Source organism: Canis lupus, chromosome 18 (genome assembly GCF_003254725.2).
Source record: "Canis lupus dingo isolate Sandy chromosome 18, ASM325472v2, whole genome shotgun sequence".
In the NCBI taxonomy this organism is placed as follows: domain Eukaryota; kingdom Metazoa; phylum Chordata; class Mammalia; order Carnivora; family Canidae; genus Canis; species Canis lupus.
In genome coordinates this window covers 21,637,630-21,663,619 of record NC_064260.1, presented here as the reverse complement: position 1 = coordinate 21,663,619, position 25,990 = coordinate 21,637,630, and the positions used below count along the sequence as shown (strand labels likewise).

The 25,990-nt window shown below is 36.9% G+C and overlaps 1 protein-coding gene and 1 long non-coding RNA gene across 10 annotated transcripts in view; one reads left to right on the top strand and one right to left on the bottom strand.

Moving 5' to 3' along the window:
* The window catches only part of CACNA2D1 (calcium voltage-gated channel auxiliary subunit alpha2delta 1), a 476,780-nt gene that overhangs the window by 180,055 nt on the left and 270,735 nt on the right, over positions 1 to 25,990 (top strand). The window lies entirely within an intron of this gene.
* Positions 6,266 to 10,186, bottom strand: LOC118351404 (uncharacterized). Of its 2 annotated transcripts, none has more exons than XR_004806841.2 (3): positions 10,059 to 10,186; positions 8,015 to 8,149; positions 6,266 to 7,239 (listed from the first exon to the last, which is right to left on the bottom strand). It is a non-coding gene; the product is annotated as an uncharacterized LOC118351404 (long non-coding RNA). The 2 variants fall into 2 exon arrangements; XR_004806842.2 differs by having other exon boundaries at positions 6,266 to 7,232.

Sequence of the window (25,990 nt, the reverse complement as noted above, 5' to 3'; positions counted from 1 at the left end):
TTGGGACCTGGACTAGAATACAGACAACCTGAATCCTATTCTCTTCTTCAGCGTGAATTTGTTGTGTGATTTACTGCATGTGAAAAATCAGAACATCTGCCTTTCGGTTCTGTCAACCACAAAAGGAAGATAGTACTTATCTATCTAAATGCGGGTTGGTTGATAGGATGCAGTCAGACTACATAGGAGATAGTGTTTGAAAAGGCATTACTATTTAACTATAAATACCAGTAACAGTAGTAATAAGTGATGTTTCCTTCATTCTAAGGTGCTTCATATTTCCTATTTTGTAGTTGACATCTTTCCTTTCTAGGTAAGCTGCTGATTTCACCAGTTGCTTTGCATTCAGAAAATAATCCCATTTGGTGATTGAAATGTTAATGTGAGATTAATGATTGGTTGTGACTCAACTGTAAAATCAAAAGTACTTACATGAGTAAGGTTTGAGACAACCTGTTTATACTTGATAATTCTAGTAGAAAAAAAAGATGGGGGGAGAAAAACAACCAAGAAACAGGACAGAAATATGCATCTGTGTGTTTGTGTGTGTAGGACTGATGTTTTTCCAGTAACACAATTCTGTTATCATGTGCTCAGTAAAAATTCACTTAGATAGTTTTAGAAATGTTAGTTATGAGATTTTCTCTTTAGTTCCTGATCTTACCCCGTATTAAAAAAAGAGAGAGAGGAGAGGATTATTAGCATGTGAAGAGACTTAAACAATTGTTTTTAGAGTTTAGAACATATTCCTTTTTTCTGTTTCTGAGTTTTTGCACAAATTACATAAGCTCTGGATAAATGAGAAAACAGCTATTAGAAAAAGTCACTTTAAAATATATTGATTGTGGGCAGCCCCGGTGGCACAGCGGTTTAGCGCTGCCTGCAGCCCAGGGCGTGGTCCTGGAGACCCTGGATCGAGTCCCACGTCAGGCTCTCTGTATGATGCCTGCTTCTCCCTCTGCCTATGTCTCTGCCTCTCTCTCTCTCTGTCTCTATGAATAAATAAAATCTTTAAAAAAATATTGATTGTAAGCAAAGTGTCATAGAATTAGTGCAATAAGTTTTATTTTTACAGCTGCTAGTGATGTAGGTGGACCATTAAAATAAAGGACATTTTTATTTATAAGTACTAAAATACCTAGGCAGAAATGTAAGTGGATCCAACATTTGTGGAGGAAACAGATTTCCTCTAGCAAGTTGTTGCTAACGGATTAATTTATTTCTTCACTCTTCACTCTTCAATACAAAATTTAAAATTTAGAATAAAAATCACCTTCAGTAGATGATAAATTAGTTTTATGGCATGCATGAAACCGCTATAAGTGAGGAAGCATTAGTAAAAACCAAAGCAGTCAGGGGCACCTGGGTGACTCAGTCCCTTAAGCGTTTGACTTTGGCTCTGGCTGTGATCTTAGGGTCCTGGGATCCAGCCAGAGTCCGCAGTCACTGGGGAGTTGGCTTGTCCCTCTGCCCTTCCCCCGACTTGTACTCACACTGTCTCTTTCTCTCAAATAAATAATCTTTTTTTTTTAAAAAAAAAAACCCAACATATCAGTTACATAGAACTTAAAAACGCTAAGGTTTTTCTCTCATTTGTGTCATATCTAGTTAGATGCTTTTAGAAAAGCCCAATATGAGAAACTACTAAAAAGCAAGGGACAAAACTTCTAATACCATTGTTTGAATTCTTCATTCTAACTTAAATCAATGAAGAAAATGCTTGCCCAAGTCAGCTTTTTCTGATATACAATTGGTTAGTGTAGAGGTTAAATTAAATTATGAATGTCACATTTAATTTAAAACTAAAGAGAGAAATAGCATCACAGAGAATGTGCACTTTTGTGAATGTCAAGTGCAACTTGTTGAAGGTCTTTTGAAAAACAAGTAGGAACGACTGTGTATTAGTTATGCATGCCTAGAGTACCTACCAGTTTGGAATACAGATGCCAAGTACGCTATTGATCACCGCTGTTTTTTATTCAAGTTGGCTCATGGAATCACATTGTTTCTGTTTTCCTTTTGAAGAGAATGAGCCTTTGCTACAGAATGGATCCAAAGCCTCTTAAAATCTGTTGAAAATAATGTTCTTGCCTTAGGAGCTTGGTTTTCACTTTCCATAATTCGAGATTTATCTGGTAACTTGCTCGGAGTTTCTAGAGAGGCCTTTCCTCTCCTCTGTGTTGTTCTTTAATACTCGTTCTCCTTAACAAAGAAGTATCTTTAGTTAGCATGGTGCTGCAGGACTGAGAATGTTGCCAAATGTTGTTAGCTTGCTTCTTTCTGTTCCCTTCTAAGCCTTTCACTTACCTAAGTGGGAAGGCTAATAGTGTTATTTCACTATTATAATAGTGAATAGTGTTATAATGCACTTAGCTCTGCTCACACAGGCACTCATCAGTAGGATAGGTGGTGGGTATATTTCCATTAGGTAGATGAGAAGTGTGATGCATGGAAATGTCAATTCTTTAGTACAGAGACATCACTGGGCCTCATATACAGTGACATTATAGGAATCACCCACAATGAGCCAATCTGTGGCCCATTGACTTGTTATGACATTGTTGCTCCAGACTCCAATATCCAGCCACCAGGGTGGTTTGGCATTGCTACTTGATATTTTAGGCAAAATCTAGAAGAATGAAATGTTATGAATTTAAATGTTTTGAAACCATGAGCATTAATATAAAAGATACAGTTAGAACTGTCATCAGTAGGTCTGTCAGTATTCTTAAGTTGACTAATTTTTAGTTATTCCAGCTGTTATTGTTATTATCATCATCACCATCCTCATCGTCATCCTTGTCAACACTGCACTTCTCTGGTATCACAAAACTTAAGTTGTGATAATAGAATGAGTTACTGGCAATTACAGGATCATTCGATATGGTGAATTCACACTGTTGTCAGTCGGTATGCCAGAAAACATTTTCTCAGGCACTAAATAAAGGATTAAAAGATAATTACTTTAGTTCTATTATATATTAGCAGTAGTTCAGGATGTTTCTTTAAGGAGATAAGGATTAGTATAGTATTTTTATCCACAGAGGGAAGAGTTGATTTTGCCGATTGCACCATAGAGAATATTTGAGCAAAATGTTTAGTTACTTTATATAGTTTACCATTCTACCTGTTTTGTGAGTAATTTTATTTACTTATTAAATATTTTATTTATTTGAGAGAAAGAGCGTGAGCCAGCGCAAGCAGGGGTAGGGCAGAGGGACAAGCAGACTCCCCGCTGGGCAGGGGCTCCATCCCAGGACCCTGGGGTCGTGACCTGAGCTGAAGGCAGACGCTTAACCGACTGAGACACCCAGGAGCCCCTTGTGACTAATTTTAATGAAAAGATGAACGGAATTAAAGCATACCATCATTGGTACTTTAATCTTTTAGTTTGCTTCTTTAGACTGGTGACCATGTTTTGGTAATTTTTATTTTCATTTCACTTCTGGTCACTGAGTTAGGTATTGGGTAGAGATTCTTTGTCAAATGATAAGTTATGGCACTTGAGAAATTACACCTTTATGAGTTATTCTCATAAACCGTCATATTTAATACTAATTCTGCTTAAAGTGAAGGTCTATTACGGGAGTCCAAGAGAGGCACTTAACTCTGGGAAATGAGCAAGGGGTAGTGGAAAGGGCGGTGGGTGGGTGGGGGGATGGGGTGACTGGATGACGGGCACTGAGGGGGGCGCTTGACGAGATGAGCACTGGGTGTTATACTATATGTTGGCAAATCGAACTCCAGTAAAAAACATACAAAAAAAAAAAAAGAAAGTCCAAGAGATGTGCTTGATTTGGAAAGAGAAATAAGAAAAAGTTTTTCTCTTCAAATGCATCGCATATATGGGACAAATCAAAGTAATTTATATTCATTTCACTTTCAAACATTGTATTTTTATGTTAATAAATGTTTTCTTATGTTAACTACTTTGTTTTCTTGAATTGATTGGTTGCATTTTCAGTTTTCTCTACTAGTTGGGTTATCTAAAAAATTCAAAGATAGTTATGGCCCCCTTGTGGTCAAATAATGTAAAAACTCCCAAGATTGAAGAATACTTCATTATCTTTTTCTAAAATGATATTGTTGAAAATTCTAAGGCTATGATTTCAAAAATCACAAAATAGTCTAATATATAATAAGGAAATTAGTTGGTTGAATAGATATTTAATGTATGGTCAAATATCTAGTTTTTAAAATTAGTTAAATGATCAGGTTTATGTAAATAAAACATTTGAAATCACTACATTCCCTACTCCAACTTCTGTGACATTTTAGTGTAGATGTGTTAATAAGCAGTTTAAAAAAGTATGTTTCCTATGATACTGAGTTTGTTAACTCAATGTCACTTAATACGACATTGAGTTAGATATTAAGATAGTAGAGGACATGAAGCAGCATATATTATGTGTATGCTTTTGGTAATTAAATTCTAACATTTTAATTAAAATAATTATCTAGTTTCTCACAAAATTCTGTTTTACTCTCGATTAGGAAAAGAATCTTGAGCTGTTTCATAGAAAATAAACATAAAAGTAGATTTTTGACCTTTTTTTTTCTTCTATGTTCAGTGTATATTTTATGTACTACTTAGGGATTAAAACATGTGATGGCAGGAAGTATATATCTTTATGCATATTTCAATTAGTTTATTATTATAATTAATTTATTAATTTCAGTTAATTTATTATAAGCAATTTGTGATAAATTATTTTTACTGAAAAAAATACTGATGTGGAGAGTTTATGTCCTACTTTTTGGAAACAACTTTATATACGTAGAAAAAATAATGCAGATTTGGGCCAATTGCTCTTTAAAATAGCATGTGAAAGTTATATAAGATTGTTTTATGTATAAACCTTTCTACTTAAAATATGAAAACAGATGGTAGTGAACTAAGCAGAAATAAATCGTGTTATGCAAATATAACTACTATCTCTGAGTTGTTTTAGTGAAACAATCTTTTTGGTTTTGATGTGGTTGTAAGAGTGGAGAGGAAATAAGGGTCTCACAATGGATGTATAGTGTGTGCCAGTGATAACATTCACAGTCTGTCTCGATGAGTGCCAGTTTGATATTACTATTTTCATCAGGTTCACTTTCCTTGATCGCATGGGATAATCTTGTCTCTTCAGTGAAGAAATGGAAAAGCTACCAGAAATGAAATGAATACTTCAGTAAAGGTCACAACAAATTTATCAGAGCTTTGCTAGATTAAAAAACATCTGTGAAGGCCAAACTCATCTCTGGTGTTAGAGCACAAGGGATGTTAGTGGATGCTAGTAATTTCTGTTTTTTGATTTATATGCATCATATGAAAACTTCTACCTTGTTAGAATCATGATTCATACAATTTTTGTATGTATGCTATTTTCAACAGTAGGAAACTAGGAAACTAGGAAAAAAGTTGCAAACACCTGTATAAAATTATAGAATCGGTCATATTATGAAAATATTGATATGTTGAAGTTAAAATGTTCTTTGAAACATAGTTCTATATAGTATTCACTCTAAGAGGCTTTAGGAAAAAAAAAAATAAGAGGCTTTAGGATTATTTCACCTAAAATAAGTTTTTTACAAAGTGTGTTTTTCCCCTTTAATTAGCTAAAAGCCAGGAAAGAAAACGTTGTCTTCATATGATCACTTAAATGCCTCTATGTCATAAGAAATTAGCTAACTGGTTTTACATGTTTCAACACTTCTGCTTAAAAGCAGTCCTGAAGCATCTTTGTAATTAGTTTATTAATTTTTTTCTTGCTTATTTAGGCTGTTATAGTAGAAATAACATGAGCTATTCTTTACCCCAAATTTTGTAAAAATAGAAGCAGTTACTATATAATTGTCAGCCTTAAATTAGATGACATATGAGAAAAGTCTAGCGTAAGGTGTGGCACATGATGTATTTTCAGTAACAGTCAGGTTTTTTTGTTTTTTTATGTTTTGTTTTTTCTTTTTCCTCTGTGGAGATCTTATTTCAGTCTGCTGTTGGAAATGGGTGGATTTTCTGGCTTGTTGGCAATACAAAGAAATGAACATTTGTTACTTTGAAATATGCATCATTTATAAAAGAATTAGCCAGATGAAAAATCTGTGTTGTAGATGGCATTTCTCAATGTGTTGAGTATGGGCTAAATGGACATGGTATCTTAATTTCATCTGCTACTTGGTTTTACATTCTAATCCTGTGACTATGTAATATGTAAAACTGGCAAAATTATTTTAGGAACAATAAATACGTTCATTCTCTTGAACTCCTTTTGCTGGGTACGTATCCTCAAGAAATAATTTAAAAAGTAGAAAAAAGGCTACAAAGTCACACTCCCAGAATAGTAAAAGATTGTGGTCTGAATCTCATGCAGTAGAATAGTTTGAATTTGAATTTATCTGGTGGGTAGAATAGTATCTGAGGTTAAAACAAATATTTTGAAGTGTCTTAGTGTGCATAGTGTTTCATGGGGTAAAGCAAAATTTAAAAAGCCCATGCATATCTTTATTCCCATTATTTATTATAATTATATAATTGCACAAAGGCTATGGAATTAGGGAAATGTTGACATCACTTGAAATAAGGTTGTAGAATTTGGGGTGACAGTGCTCCTGTAATGTCATAATTTTGTTCTTTACATTTGGGATAAGGTGAGGTGGCGAGGGAGAGCACAGGGTGGAAAGGAGAGCAGTTGCTTTTTAATTAGTCCAAGAACATTTATCCTGGAATGCTGATTTCTGTTTACCGTACAGTGTAATTTTTTCCCCTTTGGTGACCGTGTATCACAATCTTGCCAAATTGAGGTGTTTGCTTTGGAGTTCTATGTTTGGTTCTCTCCAAAACAGGTCACTGAAATTTGACCTAAACATGTCTTAGAAATTTAAAGGAAAATATAAATTATTCCATAAGCACAGTTACTGGAGACCGTGACCGCCGTGATCTCTGGAAACTTCCAGGTTTGGTGGCTACAGATGTGTTTTGCTGTTCTCCCTTGGTGCGCTCGACTCCAGCTGTAACCACGCAGAGGGGATGTCTCTTCCTGTGGCCTTGGGGTCAGGAGGGCACCTGTGCGAGCCAGGTGAGCAGGCTGTGTGAGCGGAGGGAGCGAAACTTCCCTTTCTTGGGGGTCAGGCCCTTCCAGTGTCCGAGGCTGCAGGGAGAGGCCCGGCCCCGCTGCAGGGTCTCAGGAGTACGGACGCCGAAGAGAGGGCGCGGGAGGCAGATTTCATGACTTTTATCAAGTGTCCTATGACCTCATTAGAAGAAACATTTCAAAGGGAACATTTGCTGACATGGCTTTTTGCAGATTCATTTATTCCACAAACATTCAGCTGGAGCCTCCCTTGTACCCTGAGGTTCAGATGTAGGGGGGTGTGGAGGAGTCTGGCCTGCTCCCTGCCTCGAGCAGTTTATATAAGGGAGAAGTTTGTCCTGCTGAATTTCAAGGCTCCCTAAAATGCAAGCAGCTTCTTTCTCTTTTTATACTCCCCAAAAAGAAAGCCAAGAGTGCTTTTATTACACTGGTATTCTCAGATATATATATTTCCAGTAGATGTAAATTACATTTCACATAGCCTATATATTTCTAGAAGTAAAACTGGCATAATATCTGTGGGTTTCTTTCCCCCTTGGGGAAAAATATCATTTTTAAAAATAACACTTAGCATGATAGAAAATACAAGGTTGGCATTGTGCCTCTTTGGACAGTAAATTCCTTCCTTTACTTGAGCACAAATACATGGTTACCATGATTTTTATTATTAAAGAGTAATTTTCGTATCTATCAAAGTGAAGCACGTGCTCACACCATCATCCTGCAGTTCCACTCTTAGATACATTCCTAGGGGAAATATGTACATTGCCAGAAGACATGCAGTGGAATGTTCAGGGCGGCAGTATTTTTCATAGCCCCAAGCTAGAAACAACCCAAATGTCCACCAATAGTAAAATGGAAACATAAATTACGGGGCATCTGTTACATTGGAATATCACACGGCAGTGAAAACAGTAAGGAAAACCGAAACATACCTTGAGTGAAGGAAGCTAGACGCCAAGTATAGATACTGTTGTCTGATTCCTGATCAGTAAAGTATAAAGCAGGCCAAACTAGTCTATGGTGGTGACGGCATAGAGGTTGCTCTTTTTTGGGGCAGACTCTAGTTCCTGGAAGAGAGCAGAAGGGGGTTTGGGGGGCTGCTAGTTACATGAAGTTTTTTCACCTGTGTGCTGATTACACAGGTGTGTTCAGTTTGTGAAAATTCACTGATCTTGATACTTATTTTTTTGTATGATGTTATATACTTCAATACAAAATTTAAAAATTAACAGCATCAGTTAGCTAGCTGGAAAAATGTGACAGGAAATGGAGCTGTACTCCTAACATTCACGTTCCTTATCTATTATACTGTTTGTGGAAATAAATGAAGATCATACCACCCGCAACAAAAACAGAAGCTGTTTATTCAGGGCTTCCTATAGCAGCCACCATTACTTGGACTTGGCAGAGACTCAAAGGTACGGCAGGGAGTGGGCAAGCATCGTGGAAAAAATCGAAGCTTCGGTTATGCTTGGTTGGAGGATGTTGGCATGGGAAGCCGGAGGTGGGCTGGGAAGAAGGCAGAGATTGGTTTGGGGAGCATAATTAGCTTTCTGTGGTTTGGCCTGAGTTAGAAGCAAGGTAGGGGGCGGGGGAGAGAAGCTTTTAACCAAGTTCTGTTATTTCTGAGGAAGTTGCTGCAGAGTTGTGGTTTGGCCTCCAAGTTGGTTGTTTCAGAAGTTGTGGGTCAGAGTCCTGTTGTCACATACAATCCGAGCAGTCTGTTTGGATATGCAGAAAGAACCATGTGGAAGTGGAATCAGCACGCAGGACACAAGGAAAAGGATACACTCCGTCACAGCCTCACATTTGGTATACTTTGGATCTGACTCTTGATGGCTTATATTTTGGGGGATTAGACCTGTCATCTTTTAGTTCTCCTCAAAGTAATAAGGTATGAGAAAATACCTACTACACTAACCTAAGCCCATACCTACTGAACTAATGTAAGAGGTGGAAAGACAGTTTTTTTATATGAAGGGTGGTCATATCATGTCCAACAGTTGGGACATTCCTTTTCTTGATGGTGAGTTTGTTCAGAAATAGCCATTAAATGCTAACAACCACCCCTCCCCCGCCAAAAAAAAAGTCTGGATTCTATATGACTATATATTTGGGGTAGTGGTTCTTAATCAGGTTGAACATTGAACATGGTACTGTCCCTACCAGCAGACATAGAATCCAATGCAATTGATGGGGTGTGGGGCCCAAGTATTGCTATTTTTCTTTTAAAGACCCTCTAGTAATTTTAATGTGTGGTTAGTGTTAAGATCCACCAGTTTAGAGCGAAGGTTGTAAAATGAATATCTATATCTACATATCTATCTATCTATAAAGTTTGTGTGATTGTTCATGGTATTGTATGAAATGTTTTACATATCTTAAAATTGTCACCAGCATCCTATGAGGTAGTTGCTATGGTTATCTTTCTTTTAAAGATTAAGAAACTGGAACTCCTGGTAGTTAAATAACTTTGCCTATAGCAATTTAATAATTTATCTAAAGTTACACAAGGTACATGAGTCCTTATTTACAGAGAAAGAATCTGACTTAAACTGGAGTCAGGCTATATGTAGCCTTTATCTTACTTAGTATGAGTTTTCAGACAGTTAACGATGTTTGATTACTTACTGGATGCTGGAAATGTTAATATGATATACAGGATATACATCATAGTTCCTTTCTAAAGTTAAAAAAAACGGAAATTCTAAACCATCTGGCCTCAAGATTTTAGGTGAAGGATTATGGACCTGGAATAAGTAGCAAAACAGAAGTAGGTCTAATGAAATCCAGAGGAATCATTCTTAACCACCAGCTCTCATTTTTATTAAGCTGTGCTAATCTAAAGAATTTCCCTTCTTCATTCTAAGAACATGTTTATCAAAAAAACCCCAAACCAGTCCCTATTATGGATACATCTGTAATTTCAGGCTTGAAAGAGGTATTAACAGCTTGATTGTTAAGCCATTCACTAACCTGATGTTTGACTCTGCTCCGTCTTCTCAGAGCTCCAAGGCCATCCTAGAGCCTTGTCCAGAATCACAAGCAAACTGTCAGCTTTGTTGCTTATACAGTGTATTTTCTTTTCCTTTCAGGTCAGTTGCACTTGTATATCTCAGCTCTTTAAGCCCTTTTATTCTTTTCCATGAGTCATTTAAGACCATGACAATAGTTTCAGCTGACTAATCTTTACAATTTTTCCTAGCCTGTGCCACGTTCTTTTAGGCTGAAGGTCTTTAGTTCATTTAGAATTAATAAATTTGTTCTCCCTTTTGATCTGTTTTATTATTTTTTTCAGCTGTTTATATCTTAAGGCTATATTGACATCTATAGCAACATCTTTTAATTTATTGCTCTATATCTAAGGTTTTAAAATAATTATACTTTTAATTATTAACATGGATTTTGAAAAGGTAAAAAGTAACAAGGTAGTATAAATTTGTTCATTTTTGCACAAATAAAATTTTTATGTATTTTATGTATATGTATGTTTACATATGTTTATGTAATATTTTATGTATTTTATGAAATGCAAAATGAGGGCCTTTTAAGACAGGTTTTATATTACAGGTTAAACTCCACACTGTGTCTGGCTTAAATGATCCTTCGTTTAGAAGGAATGTTGAATATATTCAGTACATAATAAAGTATATAAAAACACACTATTTGGGGTTTAGTTGAGGAGTACAAAATACTGAGATACTTTCCAGGTCTATGGTAACAGAATTAAGCCTCTGAATCCTATATTTCTTCTTCCTTTAAGATATTAAGTGCTTTTTTTTTTGGTCAATGGATCTGTTGTAATTTGTAATATAACTGATGATTGAGTGCACTCCTTCCTCGTCTGTACTCAGGAAGCCTACTCTGTTGGTCCTGTAGCTCAATTGCTTTTTAATCGATCCCTCTGAAGAACCAATATGCTAGCAGGATGACAGAGTGTCTCAAAGCCTGCACACCTGCCTGAGAAGTTAAATCAGTTCTTCCTTTCAATGAAAAGAATGGACAATAGGAAAAACAGTCATCTCAGAAAGGAGGCCAAGGCAATACTCGCTTACATCATCATGCAGCTCAATCTCTCTCTTGAAGGGTTTTGTGAGGACAAATGAGAAAATGAAATGCCTAGCAGAGTGAGTCAGCCCTCAATAAATGACGCGGCTGTGGTCATGTTGGTGATAGTATTTTGAGCTATTAGCACCTCTGTGAGTCAACGAGAATCAATGCATCTTTGACTTAAGAAAGTTATTTGGCCATAAGTGAGACTGTTATTCACCTTTGCTTTTGCAGAAGATGTTGGAGAAGAACTGAATGCCTAGTAAATGAACTCAATCACCTGTGACACATTAAAGAAATAATAAGTTCGTATTTGGTATGAAAACAACATTAAAATAGAATTATGTTGGGTTTTCTAACATATATTTTACGTTTTGTAATTGGTTTTATTTTGATCGATATGTGAATGATAATTTGCATAGCATTTAGTTTCTTTATAGACGTGAGTCCTAATCCAGTTCTACATTTGCATGGAAGGCCTTAATTAATATGCGTACATGCTCAATTAAACAGCCATTTTAAAGGACCCTCAATGTAAAAGAAAATAAGAATCAGAAAGAGCACATCTGTTTACTAAACAGTGGTAAAGCCAACAGTTTAAAAGCTGTCCTCTGATAGGGGAAGGGTTGACATTCCTTTTTGTAGGATGACTGTTTTCCCAAAGGAAAGGCTTGATTGCATGTCTTCTGTGCTCTTCCATATAGAAGTCCATATGTGTATGCGTGCCTGCGTACAAGATATACAGATATAAAATATCAACTCTTGTGTAACAATCATAGTGAATAGTCTTTTCCAAAACCTCTTTTAAGTCATGGATTGCCTTGAAAGATTGGTGTGGGATAGGGAACCTTTCAGAGGAAAATGGATATATAAATACATACACAAAATTTTATGAATGGTTTTTAGAAATTGATGGAAGCCCTGAATCTAATTCTGGTATGTGGCTCATGAATCTCTGAGTCAGCACTGTTCTTCAGTCACCTTGAGTTAAGGGAAATCTAAGCAATTTGTTTAATTTTATAATGAGTTTATTAAAGTTCAGAGTAGGTAAGTTAATCCAGCTACTTTATTTCAGGGGTGGAAAAGGCTTACTTGGTAATTCTTTGGCATTTTCTTCCCTTATTTCCCAGCCATGTCCACAGTGATTTAATTCCATAACCAGCGGAGTCTGTAGCATGTGTTCAGTGTTACATAAACACTTCTGTTCATAATTCTTACTGTTCCTTCCATTATTTCTGTCTGCTTATTTTCTACATTTAACTCACTTTCTCGGCAAAGTAACAAGGGCACTTAGACAATGTAAAATGTAGACATGAGAAAATAGGAAAAGCTAAGTGAGAAAGGGAACAATTTTTGTGTAATTCTCAGTATTAACTTTTTGTCATGATTATCAGTAGTTGATGTGTTTTTACATTGGACTGTTGTATCAAACGTAAATTTTGCATCCCCTTAGTGATCAAGTTTATTTTCCAACAGTGGGACATTCCGACTTAGGTCTTGAATTTCATATCCAAATCGAAGCAGAAACTTCATCTGTCATGACATTGCACATTTTAGCTTTGCCGAGGGGAAGACCTAGATGCCACACGGAGAGAAATGTGGCCTGGGGACGAGTAAACAGCCACTACATGATTGATGAACAGGAGCAGTTCACACAGTTTCTGTTAAGACAGGGAGCTACATCTCCTCAGCCCTATGTGAACTCTCAAGTGTGGGCTGACTGAGAAATAGGTCCTGTCTTATTTCTTACCCTCCCTAACATGACAGGAAAAAATGCTCTTTGAATTGTAACAAATCATTGGACACCTAGTAACAGTAGATCAAAATGATTTTATGAACCCTACAAGAGAATGAATGTTGTGAGGAGACCAGAGTATTTTTGTTGTGAAGTTCGTTTTGGAAATTAGTGTGTGACTGAGATCGTCTCTGGAGCTGGCATGCCGGGATTCAAAACTAGACTCTGTTGCTTACTGCTGCCTTGGGTTGGTTACGTAACTGGCTGAACCCTGGCTTTTTCATCTGCCAGATGGGGACGAGGAGTATACCTATATTTTATGTTTTGTGTGAAGACCAAATGAGTTAATGCCTGTGGATAGTAAATAAGCGCCCAATTAATACAAGCAGTTCTTATTTTTAAATTTAAGGTAATGAAAAATGTTTCTCCATGATTTTATAATTCTGCTGCAATGCTACCTAGAAGCTTTAGAAATTATTACCAGTAATGTATTCACTTAGTGAATATTTTTGAGGGCTCACTATGTGCCAGGCACTGCTCTAGGTCCTGGGCAAATAGCAATGAAGGAAAGATGGGTGGGATGGGGCTGAGGGAGGCTGCTAACAGGGCTCATAAGGGCACTTGGGAGCAGACAGTTGAAGTCAAGTATGAGAAGGGAACAGATGAGAGCTCCAGGCGGTGGGTTTTCAGGTAGAGCAAGGCTCCAAAGCCAGAGTGTGCTTGACATGTTCAGGGAACTGCTTGGAGACCAGTGGTAGGAATGTCAGACAGAGATGAGATTGGTGGTGGTGGGGGGGGGTGCATGTCATGTCGCCTTCACGGGTGGGGGGAAGTGAAACCACCGGTGGAGCAACAGAGTGACGAATCTGATTTACGTTGTGAGAGGCCTCACTGTGGTTACTGCGTGGAGCATGGGGGGCATGCATGGAATCAGGAAGGTTATTTTGGAATTATTGCAGTGATTTAAGCTAGAAAGGGTGGCGTTTGGGGCTAGCCTGAGGGTGGGTGAAGGTGTAGAAAAAGGCCCAATAATATATTAAATACCTACTGTAGCCAGAAGCTTTACATATATATTGTTGAGTCCACCCAACAGCCCTGAAAGGGAACTATTATTGCCACTTAGAGGGATGTTTTGCCCAAGGTCGTTGCAGGTGAAATGGAAAAAGAGCATGATGCTCTTCTCCTCTTCTGTTGCTGAAAGTAAAAGACGAACAGAAAAAAGGACAGGTACAGCACATCAGTCATTATCCGGTTAAGTTTAAACTTTCTTTTTGCACACCTACTATAAATTCCTGCCCGGTGGGTACCTTGGGGGCAGGAGGCGGGGGTGGGTTGTAGGGGTGAGAGATTGAGGAGAATCTCCAAGAGGTCCTGGAATAGGTTTAGGGGTTTTTGTTTTTGCTTTTTCCTCCTCCTCTGTGCTTCCTTCTGTCCCTCTGCTGAGGCTTTGGAGTTTTTAATGTTTTGAGATCCAAGTCATTGAAAATAAAAGAACCCGCCCCCCCCCCCCAAAAAAAGGAAAATACAAAACTTATTTTGGAACAAGATGAACAGTAATTTAGCATTTTAAGATAAAGCACTAGAAGGGAAAGTACAAAACCAAAAAGTAACAAAAGCAAAAAACCCTGAAACAACTTTTAACTTTTAATTGGGTAGGTATTTATTGAATAAATAATCACTACAATTATGTAATACCTAGTATGTGGCAGGAACTATATTGGATACTTGGGATAAACAATGACTAAGATGTACCTACCCTCAAGAGTTTAGCTGTATAATACATAATAATAGCCTAGATCCAAGCAAAAGATAAAGTTTCTATCCTAAGTTAGAAGGTGGGAAATAAAGCGGTTATGTGACTTGAGGGTGACAGGAAAATCTTCAAGCAGGAGAGAGCGTTGGTGATAGGTCATTGTCTGTCGGACACAACTGAACAGTGCACTTGACCGTGGAGTGTAGAATGTCTTCTTCTTCATTATGGAGAGCCGTACAAATGCAGTCGCGGGGCCATCCAGGTGCAGGCAGAAGTGTGTATGAACCCGTGCGCGGTGTCGGACCCCTGCCTCTGGCCCCCAGATCTCTCCCGACCGTGGATCACATTAGCTTCTGGTCAGCCTTCTCCGGGGGGGCCGTGAAGAGGGCCCCTCCCTGGCCCAGCGCTGCCTGCCTCCCTGTGCAGCACTAACTCCTCGGCCGATCCACTTCCTATGGTCTTGAATTTGAGCTGCATCTTTGGGCTGCTGCTTTTCATTTCGCAAGCACATGGTCTGATCTCTTCCCATCCCCCGTCAGAGTCCTCATTTTGCTCACTTTTTAATGATATTCTTCTAGCACCTAAAGAAGTGGTCTTAACTTTGCAGTGGAGGTTGGGACTCCTCACATCCTGGTCAAACAAACCCATGCATTATAGTCGATTAAAAGGAATCTCTTATTTTCATTTCATTGCATCTGGCAGGTGTTCATCATCCCAAACTGCTCAGCTTTCAGACTACAGGAGGTTTTTTTTTTTTTTTTTTTTTTTTAATCAAAATCATGGCTATTTACTTTAAAAGTACCATTATATAAAATATTCTGTAACTTGTGTTGAAGCCACTTTGACATACCACTAGAAGTCGTAGTAAATTAATCTTGTAACAGTGAACTGATTTAACAACAGTTAGTTGCTTCACTCTGCGGTTGGAAATCTTAGGCCATGTGGTAGCTAAAATAGAATTCTTGAGAACCTCTTGTAGAAAAACTATTAGGAGTGAGTCATCTGTAATATTCAATACTAGAGGATAATATTTATTTGATATGTCTATAATGCAGCAGTGTTTTAGAAATTGTCTGTTATTAAAATTCTTAAATGCATTGGTTCTCAGAGTATGTTCCAAAGACATCTGGAAGTCTCAGAACCCTTTCTGAGGGTCTGCAAGGTACAAATCGTACATAGATAAAGGATACATTCCATGTGCAAGACAGACCAAAAGGATTTAATTTAACAGAGAATGAAAACTTCATTGGTAGGATTTCGGATTCCACTGATGGTACTAATCTTTAAGAAACTAAGAAACAGTTGTTCAATTTGGGTGCAGTTATCACAAAATATTAACCACCATTATCAGTAAAGACTTTAAAATATTCCTTTGTTTTCAAAATACATACTTCTTCCATTCTTCTCACTGTTTTAAAAAGTAGTCATTTTTCATTAAAAATATATCCTTAAATTAATAGAATTATTATTATTATTATTAAATGAAGGAATAGATAATGATTTAAAAATTTTTCACTTTAATTTCAATTATGGTAAATATTAATGGATATAACCCAAATGTACAAAACCTTTTTGGGGTTCTCGATAATTTTTAAGAGTGTAAAGAGGTCATGAGACCAAAACATTTGAGAAATAACTGATACAAAAAAATTGTTGTCCATGACATAAAGATGTGCACTGCCTTCAACAAAATACAATAAAGATTCTTTTAAATCTAGTAGGCTGCTCATTTTTTAAAGTAGTTTCACATTGATATTCGAATACAAAATCTGCATCTTACGGATTTTTACAGCAATTAGTGTCACTCTCTTGATTTTTCTCAGACCTGTAATATGAAGTTCTCAAAAGAATTTTCTTTCCATACTCCTCTGTGTATTGATAAGACAACACAAGCCAGGAACTCAGTGTAGGTTTTTAACAGATGCTGACAAGACTAAAGGCGTGCTCAGTGATCTCTGTTGTGGAGTGGAAACAAAGTTTTGTCACTCCTAATTTTATTGTTATGGACTGGGTTTTTGTTTCCCCTCAAATTCATCTATTGAAACTCTGACCCTCAATGTGTTGGTATTTGCGGGTGGGGCTTTCAGGAGGTAGTTTGGGTTAGAGGAGGTCATGAGGATAGAGCCTTCTTGATGGTATTAATGCCCTTAGAGAAAGAGTAGGATCCATGGAATCTAGAAAAGGCCATGTGATGACATAACCAGACAGGGCCTTCACTAAGAACCCAACCAGGATGGCACCCTGATCTCAAACTGCTAGACTTCCAGACTTTAAATTTGTTGTTTCAACCACCCAGTCTGTGATGATTTATAGTAAGTAGTAGTCCAAGATGACCCATATACTTATGCAGACCTTTCACTTAAGATTGACTTCTGCCATTCTCAAAGCCATGCTTTGTATTTTTTTTTGAGATTTCATTTATTGATTGATTTAGAGAGAAAGAGAGAGAGAGAGAGTGAGAGTGCGAGCACGTGGGCAGGAAGAAGAGAAGGAGGGAGAGGGAGAAGGAGAGAATCTCAAGCAGACTCCCTGCTGAGCATGGAGCCAGATGTGGGGGCTTCGTCTCACAACCCTGAGACCATGACCTGAGTTGAAACCAAGAGTCAGACGCTTAACTGACTGAGCCACCCAGGAATCCCCCATGCTTTCTATTTTTAAAGAAGAAGCCAGTTAACAAACCTACAATAATCTTTATGTCATGACAAGGAAAAATTGTAATCATTTCATAAAGATTCTATATATGAAAATAAAAGATTCAACATTGTGCATTTTCTTCAATGTCTAAAGTATTTTTGCATGGATATACTGTTCTTTGGTAGGTACCTTTAATATTGATTTTTTAAATCTTTATATCAGAATGAGATAAAATTAAATCATAAGTCATAGATGAGAAAGTTGCTCAGTATTTTTGTAACTAAAATGCAGTTGGAATATAAGGATCAGGTTTGTAATTTTTGTTTAAGTGTAAATAGATTTAAAGTTACTCTTAACTTTTATGACAGTTTTTTCGTTTATAAAATTTTACAGTGGGAAAAACTATGAAAGCACATGTTTTTTTAATCCAAAGAAAATGACTTTCCTTGAAAATATTTCTAAAATATAAAATGTAACATCACCTAGTATTACATCACTTTTAGCTACTTTTCTTTGTTTAAAAATAAATACAATAGGTAGTGGGAAATCTTTTAATTGTTATACATTAAAAGTCACATATTAATAGCAAAAATATTGAATAGCTCAAAATGTATGACTGTCGGTTGCTATTGGAAACATAATTGCAGACATGGAAGGGATCATGATGCCTTCATTTAAGTCATAGAAATTGAAAAACATCAGTACATATTCTCATAAATACATGTACTCTTTTCTAAGTTAAAAATATTTATAAAATAATCTTGTGAAGTATGCTATATTATATTATGATGGTCAGTGATAAAGCTGTCAGTTACTTTTTTCAAAATCATAAACATTTGACCTATATTACTTTTATCCATATGATTATACATTCTGTAGATCTTTGTCTTACAAGACTTTGCCTTCAAAAACACTTCTCACATTTTTTTAGATACTTATTAGGCAGCTACCTCAAACAATTGTCAAGTTCCTTATGTTATACCATTGTGATTTTACAAGTGAATACATTTCAAAAACATCTTTGATAAATGTTTAAAATTTACAATTAATTATCCACACCAGGATAGGAAGGAAAAGGAGCTGACCTGAAATGGAGGATTCCATGGAGACAATTTAGGCAAAACTTGGCTACCCATGCTCCTTTCTTCTATTTATAAGCTGATTTCTTTACTTTGATGATACAGAAATGTTTTTAAAAAAGCAATTCAAAATATGTAACTGTTCCAGATAAGTTGGCTCATGGCATTACTTAAACCGGCTGAACTGCTTGACATTTCTTGAGAAAAATAGATTACTTTCTACCAAAAGCAAGTATACATATGAGACCAAGCTAGACGTGTGTTGTGACTATTTCTCAGCCACTGTGGAGAAAATGAAATAAATAGGTGTTGTCCATATTGACACTGATGATGATGATGATGATGATGATGATGATGACGACGACACTAGTGGTGAAGAAAGAGCTAGAAAAGTTTTCAGAAGGAAAGATTAGCTGGTGGTATTTTTGCCCCTGAAACTTCTGAATTTTAGTAGCTTTGAAATTTATTTTTGCTTTTCCTCTATTAGAAATTAATGAGATGGACATCTGGTCACTCTCATGATAAAAATATTATTTTTCTGTGTGTATGTGTGTGAAACCTCACCATAACTTGGCAGATCTTGCTTGTGGCAATAATATAATAGCTGCAGTAGAACTACTGCAATTGCATCTGTATCTGAAATGTGATTTCCTGCCTCTGTTTTATTTTTTTGAATAGTTTCTTAGTTGAATTTGGAAATGTATCTAATTTATTTAAATCTGGCAATGCAAGTTCTTTGTCAAAGACATAGTCTTTTTCCTGATATTTAAAAAACAAAACAAGAAAATAGATGTAACAGATGTAAATGTAATGTGGAGTACAAATCTTGGTTTCTACTTGCTCTGATTAGCTTCCTAGTTTAGATGTTATAGCTTCAGAATGCTGTCACCTTGTGAGTGTGACTTGCGATTAATTCAAAGTATATTGTTTAAAGGGGTCAGAGAAGAGGTGGTTGAGAGGAGTAAATTAAAAATCACTCACAAGCTAGGCCAGTCAGATGGGTGTTATGAATAAAAGAATGTGAGCTTCTGTCGTTAATGGAGAAAGTCAGACATGAAGAGAAGGGAAATCACACTTTATATAGGAAGTGACTATGAGCTTTCTCTTGTCTCTCTGTCCCCCATCGCTTCTTCTTTTCCCCACCACTCTTTCTTCCTTCCTTAAGTTTCAGCTGTGTAAACTTTCAGTGATAATCATTTAGGTTTATAGCCAGTTTGAAGATGAAGAGGTTTTAAGTCCATTGCTGGTTTTTTCTGTTTTGTTTTTGTTTTTGTTTTTTTTTTAGAAAAGAGTGCAGTGAGCCAGCAGTGTTGGGGAAAAAGGGAGAGAGAGTGCAAGAGAATCTTAAGCAGGCTCTGTGCTGAGCATGAAGCCTAATGCAGAGCTGGATCTCAAGACTCTGAGATCATGACCTGAGTCAAAATCAAGAGTTGGATGCTTAACCAGCCAAGCTACCCAGGCACCCCATTTAGTTGCCTTTTTACGGACATTTTTTGCTATTTGGGACATTATCTCCTTTTGTTTACTTTTGGATTCATTGTACTCTCCTTACTTGATTTTGCCAGGATCTAGTCTTTGCATAGCTAAAATATTTGAGAAAATTCAAACCATTCTTAGGAGTAAATTGTCTTATTGTGATGCTTTAAGTTCCAGGATGTTTCATAGAAGGAAGAATAAATCAGTAGCTTAATTTTCTGAAAGCAAAGTTTAGAATATTTACTATGAAATATCTCATGAATATGTAGCAAACCAAATTGATTTTGATAAACTGCTTCATATTCTAGTGTTATTAGTCTGTCTAAAATATTTGCTTTGTGTGCTGAGAAATTTAAACAATATAAGGAATATTTGGAAACAAAAAGAGGCGTGAATGTCAGGAGGATAAAAGGAAAAAAAAGAAGCTATTACTTTTAAAATATGCTGGGGAAAAAATCAATACAGAAGTGCTTTGCAGTGACTTGCCTATGTTCAAGACAAGAAATAGTTTGCTGACCTCCATTTTGGTGGATTCTCACTGTGGTTTCCTTCTGACTTTTCTATTAGATTATTCTAGACCTGAGAACCTCTCCTCAAATTGGTCCGGAGCTGACCTACTGTTTATGAAAAATTATTTCAACCACAGCGCTCATTTGAGATGCTTTAAAAAATGCCCTTGCCTATCTCCAAGCCTCTATATGTGGTATGAATAAGTATATTTGAAGCTCTGTAACTCGATAGCATAGAAAGGTCTACTTTAAACATTTAAAAAAATTTTTTTTAAAGATTTTATTTGAGAGAGAGAGAGAGAAAGAGAGAGCACACAAGCAGGGGGTGAGGTAGAGGGAGAGGGACAACCAGACTCCCCACTGAGCAGAGAGTCCTATGTGGGGCTTGATTGCAGGACCCTGATTCATGACCTGAGCCAAAGGCAGACACAGCCTACTGAGCCACCCAGGTGCCCCAAAAGGTCTGCTTTTGAAGACCACAATATAACATCTCTTCATCTTGAGGACAGTACGTACTGAAGAATGAAGAGCCATAGTTTTGTAATTGGACAGCATGGCCAAGTAACCTACAATTTATGTGAAAAAGTGCTTTATTAAGCTGAAAAATCTCAGTTTGAAGCAAAATGGCTTTTGACTAATTTCTATTAAAGGCACAATTAAGATTTATTGTTTGCTATTTTTATGTTAGATTAAATTGGACACAGGACATGTTTATCTTGTACAGAATTTTTCATGATGTACCAGAGAAAATGTAACTGATTCTAAGGAAAAAATGCAAAAATTTTAGTGATATTGATGAGAAAAACATTTTTTAAAAATATTTATTTATTTATTTATTTTAGAGAGTGAGAGCGTGAGAAGGAGGGATAGAGGGAGAGGGTGAGAGAATCTCAAGCAGACTCTCTTCTGAGCATGGAACCTGACATGGGGCTTGAAATCATGACCCTAGATCATTACCTGAGTTGAAATCAGGTGGGATACTTAATTGCACCGCTCAGGTGCCCCCCAGAAAAACATTTTTAGGTAAAGGAAATTCTGGATTTTAGTGTTTTAAGAAAATGGTTGCTGTCAGATTTTGGCATAAAAGAACAACTCATGGTGAAGAAGAAATATAATGTTAATTAAAAGATTGTGGCATTGGATTTTAAAGGAGTATTAATCAATTAATCAAAATTATTTTAAATGCTTACTACCTAGGACACACTGAATAAATTAAAAAGTTTACCAGTGATTTTTAAAACAGTTATAAGAGATTGTACATGAATTATAGTACACATTAATTATATTTTATGTTGAATTAATATGTATCATTTATTGCTAAAACATTCTGAGAAACTTGTATTTCTTTTCACAGAAAATAAAATGTAAGTACTGGGGCTCAGATTCTTGATGTATTTGGAACAAAATTGTGAGAAATTTTGCTTGCTACTATGATTCTAATACACATGTAACTACTTTTTTTTTTCCCATGTACTTTTTATAAAAGCTTCCTTTAAATTCATTGTTCTTTGGAATGCTGACTTAAGTGATCTTTCTTTCTGATATTTCCCTGAAAGGAAGAAGAGACTGTTGAATAAAGCTGGAATTACACATTCTATTGTTTAAATTACTTCATAGTGGTTAAATCCTTTGGAAGTTTATGGATGCTTTTTAGCTTATTAAGTTATTATTATTATTTTAAAGATTTTCTTTTTAAGTGATCTCTACACTCACTGTGGGGCTCAAACCCATGACCCTGAGATCAAGAAGCACATGCTTTACTGACCGAGCCAGAGCCAGCCAGGTGCCCCTCGCTTACTAGATTATTAAGACCCTAAGAGTTAATTGGTTTTTTGATATTAACTTGTTATAAGGAATAATTTTGATGCATTGTGACCAGAAACCACTGTGAGTACCCTGTATTTGCTGCAATCATTTATGCTGTTTTTCATTTTAGTGGGTGTGTCAACTGTACTTGTTAGAGATTTTTTTTTTCTTGTAATCTCTACCTCCAGTATGAGGCTTGAACTCATAAGATTAAGAGTCACGTGCTCTACTGACTGAGCCAACCAGGTGCCCCTCATTTTTATAGATTATAGATTATTTTCTGACTTCTGATGATCTAGTTTCGTTCCAGACTCCTTTAACTTGCAGACTGGGCACCATGTGCTTTTTTGCCCCACTTACATCCTCACTTAGGGGGAAAAGAAATCCTCACTTAGAACCTCTCCTTGAGGACTGAGGATCTTATTCTCTGAGCTGCTGAGAGATTTGACAGTGGTGGCACACAGCCCAAGAAAGCCACCTTGCCCAAGTCTAGACCTCTCTAGGGAGACAGTTTGCGTAAGTGGGTGACGAGAGGGTAAATACAGCATGCAAGAGGCATGCTGCCCATTGAGTTCTGTCGTGAACAGAAGGACGTTACCTTACCGATGATCTGGTGGTAGCAGGCTTTCTCGGAGGAGATCCGTTAGTTTCCTTTCCAAACGTGAGAAAGAGGAGAAGAGGCCAGCAGGTACATACACACAACAGCGCAGGCCAGTTGGAAGTCAAACAAACAAACAAAAACAAAAACAAAAAACATGGGTCATGTACAGAACTTCCAGCAGCTCAGCATGATGAGTCAGCAGGGGCAAGTAGAGGATGACAAGAGATAAGGACAGAAGAGCGGGGCATGGCAGGGTAATTAAAATTCATATATGTCAACACAGTGAAAGTGCACTTCGCCTGTAAGCAGGAAGGTGACATGATCAAATTTTAGATGTGTAAGTTTTAGAGGCATATTCTTCTATAATTTTAATTGTGAACAGGTTTTGTTTTGTGTTTGGTTTTTAATGAGCTTAGATTTCAAATCTGCCAAGTGGTTTAAAGTGAAAGAATAGAGTTTTCTAGAAGTACAACCAGCTGAGGAGGGAGAGACGTTTCTTCTGTGTTATTTGGAGATACAAAATGGCCCCTCGATATGTAGCCATATGCATTATACCCAAGGGATTTTGCAGTCTGTCAACCTAAAAGGGACTGGCTCCTCAAGAGTTTCTGTATGAGTTTGTGTGTGTAGATACATGTTTTGAAGAGCTCTACAGTTTTCTAAAGCATTATTTGTTTTTTAGTAAGACAGTCTAGAATGTTGTTTAAGAAGCTGAACCTTGGGGCATCTGGCTTGCTCAGTCAGTAGAGCATGTGAATCTCAATCTCAAGGTCTTATGTTCGAGCCCCACATTGGTCATGGAGCATACTTCAAAAAGTTAAAAAAAAAGAACTACTAGGTGGCCCAATTAGTTAAGCATCTGCCTTCGGCTCAGTCATAAACCTGGGGTCCTGGATTGAGCCCCACATCAGGCTCCCTGCTCAGCAGGGTGTCTGCTTCTCCCTCTCCCTCTGACCCTCCCCTCCCCTTGTGCTCTCTTTTGCTCACTCTCTCAAATAAACAAACACAATCTTAAAATTGTGTTTTGTACCCAGACCTACATGTCTTAAATCCCGGATCTACCACATACTTGCTCTGAGACCTTAAATCTACCAAAATAATTCCTGTGTCTTTATGGGAATAATAATGACATATTAGGTGAGAATGTTTCAATTCTATGTGATATAAACCAAAACAGGTTTCAAAAATAGAAAGGAAGGAAAGAAGAAAGACAGAAGAAAGAAAGAAGGAAGGAAGGAAGGAAGGAAGGAAGGAAGGAAGGAAGGAAGGAAGGAAAGAAAAGAAAGAAAGAAAGAAGAAAGGAAGGAAGGAAGGAAGAAAGGAAGGAAGGAAGGAAGGAAGGAAGGAAGGAAGGAAGAAAGAAAGAAAGAAGAAAGAAAGAAAGAAAGAAAGAAAGAAAGAAAGAAAGAAGATAGATAGATATTGGCACACTAACTTTGAATTGTGCCAATCCAAAATCCAGAGGCCCTAATGGATGCAAGAGTTCCAGTGATGTCATCAGAACCTTGGCTCTGCTTGAATTTGTGAAGGCTTCATTCCCAGGCAGACCCCCCCTACTTTGAACAGAAGATGGCACCCAGCAACTCTAGGCATATGTTCCACAAATTTAGCAATTGTGGAAAAAATATGAAGTGTCTCTCATCCAATGGTTCAGTGTAAGTGCTGGCCTGAGTCTTATCATCATCTCTCCTTGTAGCATTTTCATATAAAATTTGAATATATTAGAATTTCAAATAAGCAATGAATCATTTTATTTTTAATTGTGACTTAAACATTGCATAGAATGTGCTTACACCAAGAAATGATTTGTTGTGTATGTGAAATTAAAATTGAACTGGTTTTCCTGTATTTTTATTTGGTAGTGATAGACACTCTTCTTGGGACCCTTGTCTTTTCCTGTGCCCCTCAGTCTGATCAGTATGATGGTGAGTCCACTAGGCCTGGTCACAGCCCTTATTAGCTAACACCTCCCCCTGCAACAAAGCAAATGGATTGAGAAAGGGGGAGAAGTAGTCCCACAACAAAAATTGAGATGCTGTTATCAAAGAAGAGATGCTGTGCAGAGAGCAAACAAAAACATATAACCCAATAAAAATGGTTTCTAATAGAACTTCAGTGAAGATCATGTCACATGGATAATTCTTTGAAAGCTCTTAGCACAACACCTGGCGCATAGAAATCTTAGTAAATGTTTTCTGCTGTATGTATTATTACTATTCTACTGATTCTAAGACATAAGTAATTCCTCCATTCTTTATGTGAACAGGTACTGGGTAATTCTATATTATTTCATAATTTTCATGTAGGAATAAAGGAAAGAATAGGAGAATGGTGAGAGAATTCTGTTGAAAATCTTCATGTGTTGGACTTTTCCCTCTCCCTAAATGTAATTTTTCCTAGGAATGGAAGAAATTGCTAGCTCAAAGGGAAAGGACATTTTACGTCCCCAGATAATTTATGCTGAGCTGGCTCTTAATGATAGTTCTGCAGAAATCCATGTTTCCAACCACAAATGCTGGTTGTCTCCTTTCTACTCAGAGACTCAGCTATATTTCTTGTAACCTCTGCACTTACCCATGTAGGAATCCAAACTCTGTCTCCAATGTGCAGCTTGTATGATCTCTTTACTACCAAAGTCATAAGTGAAGGTTAAAAACTACTACTTCTGTAGGTCTGTAGCCCAGGAGAGACATTCTCAATACCACCCAACAGCAAAAGAGGTCTCATCTTCCAGATTGTTCAGGAGACGAGACAATTCAATGTTATTACTATTTACCCAGAGCTCTTTATTTCTTTTATGGTAACTTCCACCAGTATGTCTATGGTCTTCTGATGTCAACCAGTCCTCGTAGGCAATCCACACAATAACATGGAGAGTACATTAGAGGTCTTTCTTTGGAAAGAGGATCCAACTATCCAACTAAACCTAATATTAGAGAAAAACCAGGGTTGTGAAGTTGCTCAAATGACCTTTTGAGGAGGAAAAATGAAGACTCTAATCATTCTAACTGATCAAATTGATTTACTTTTCATGAAGGGTGTGGTTCAAAGAACTGTTCTCCCCACTTATTGCTTACTCCAGTTGTTCTTTTTGTTCAGAAAACCAAAGATAAAATTTAACTACGATTTCACTTATTGTATTTATGTATTTATTTATTACGGACAGGTCAAGGAAGAATAGTTCTACTGATGCTTAGCTTTGTCGGTTAAAGATAAAACTGGAAGTAAAAAGTCCCCCTAACAAGACCTAACTGGAACCACACTG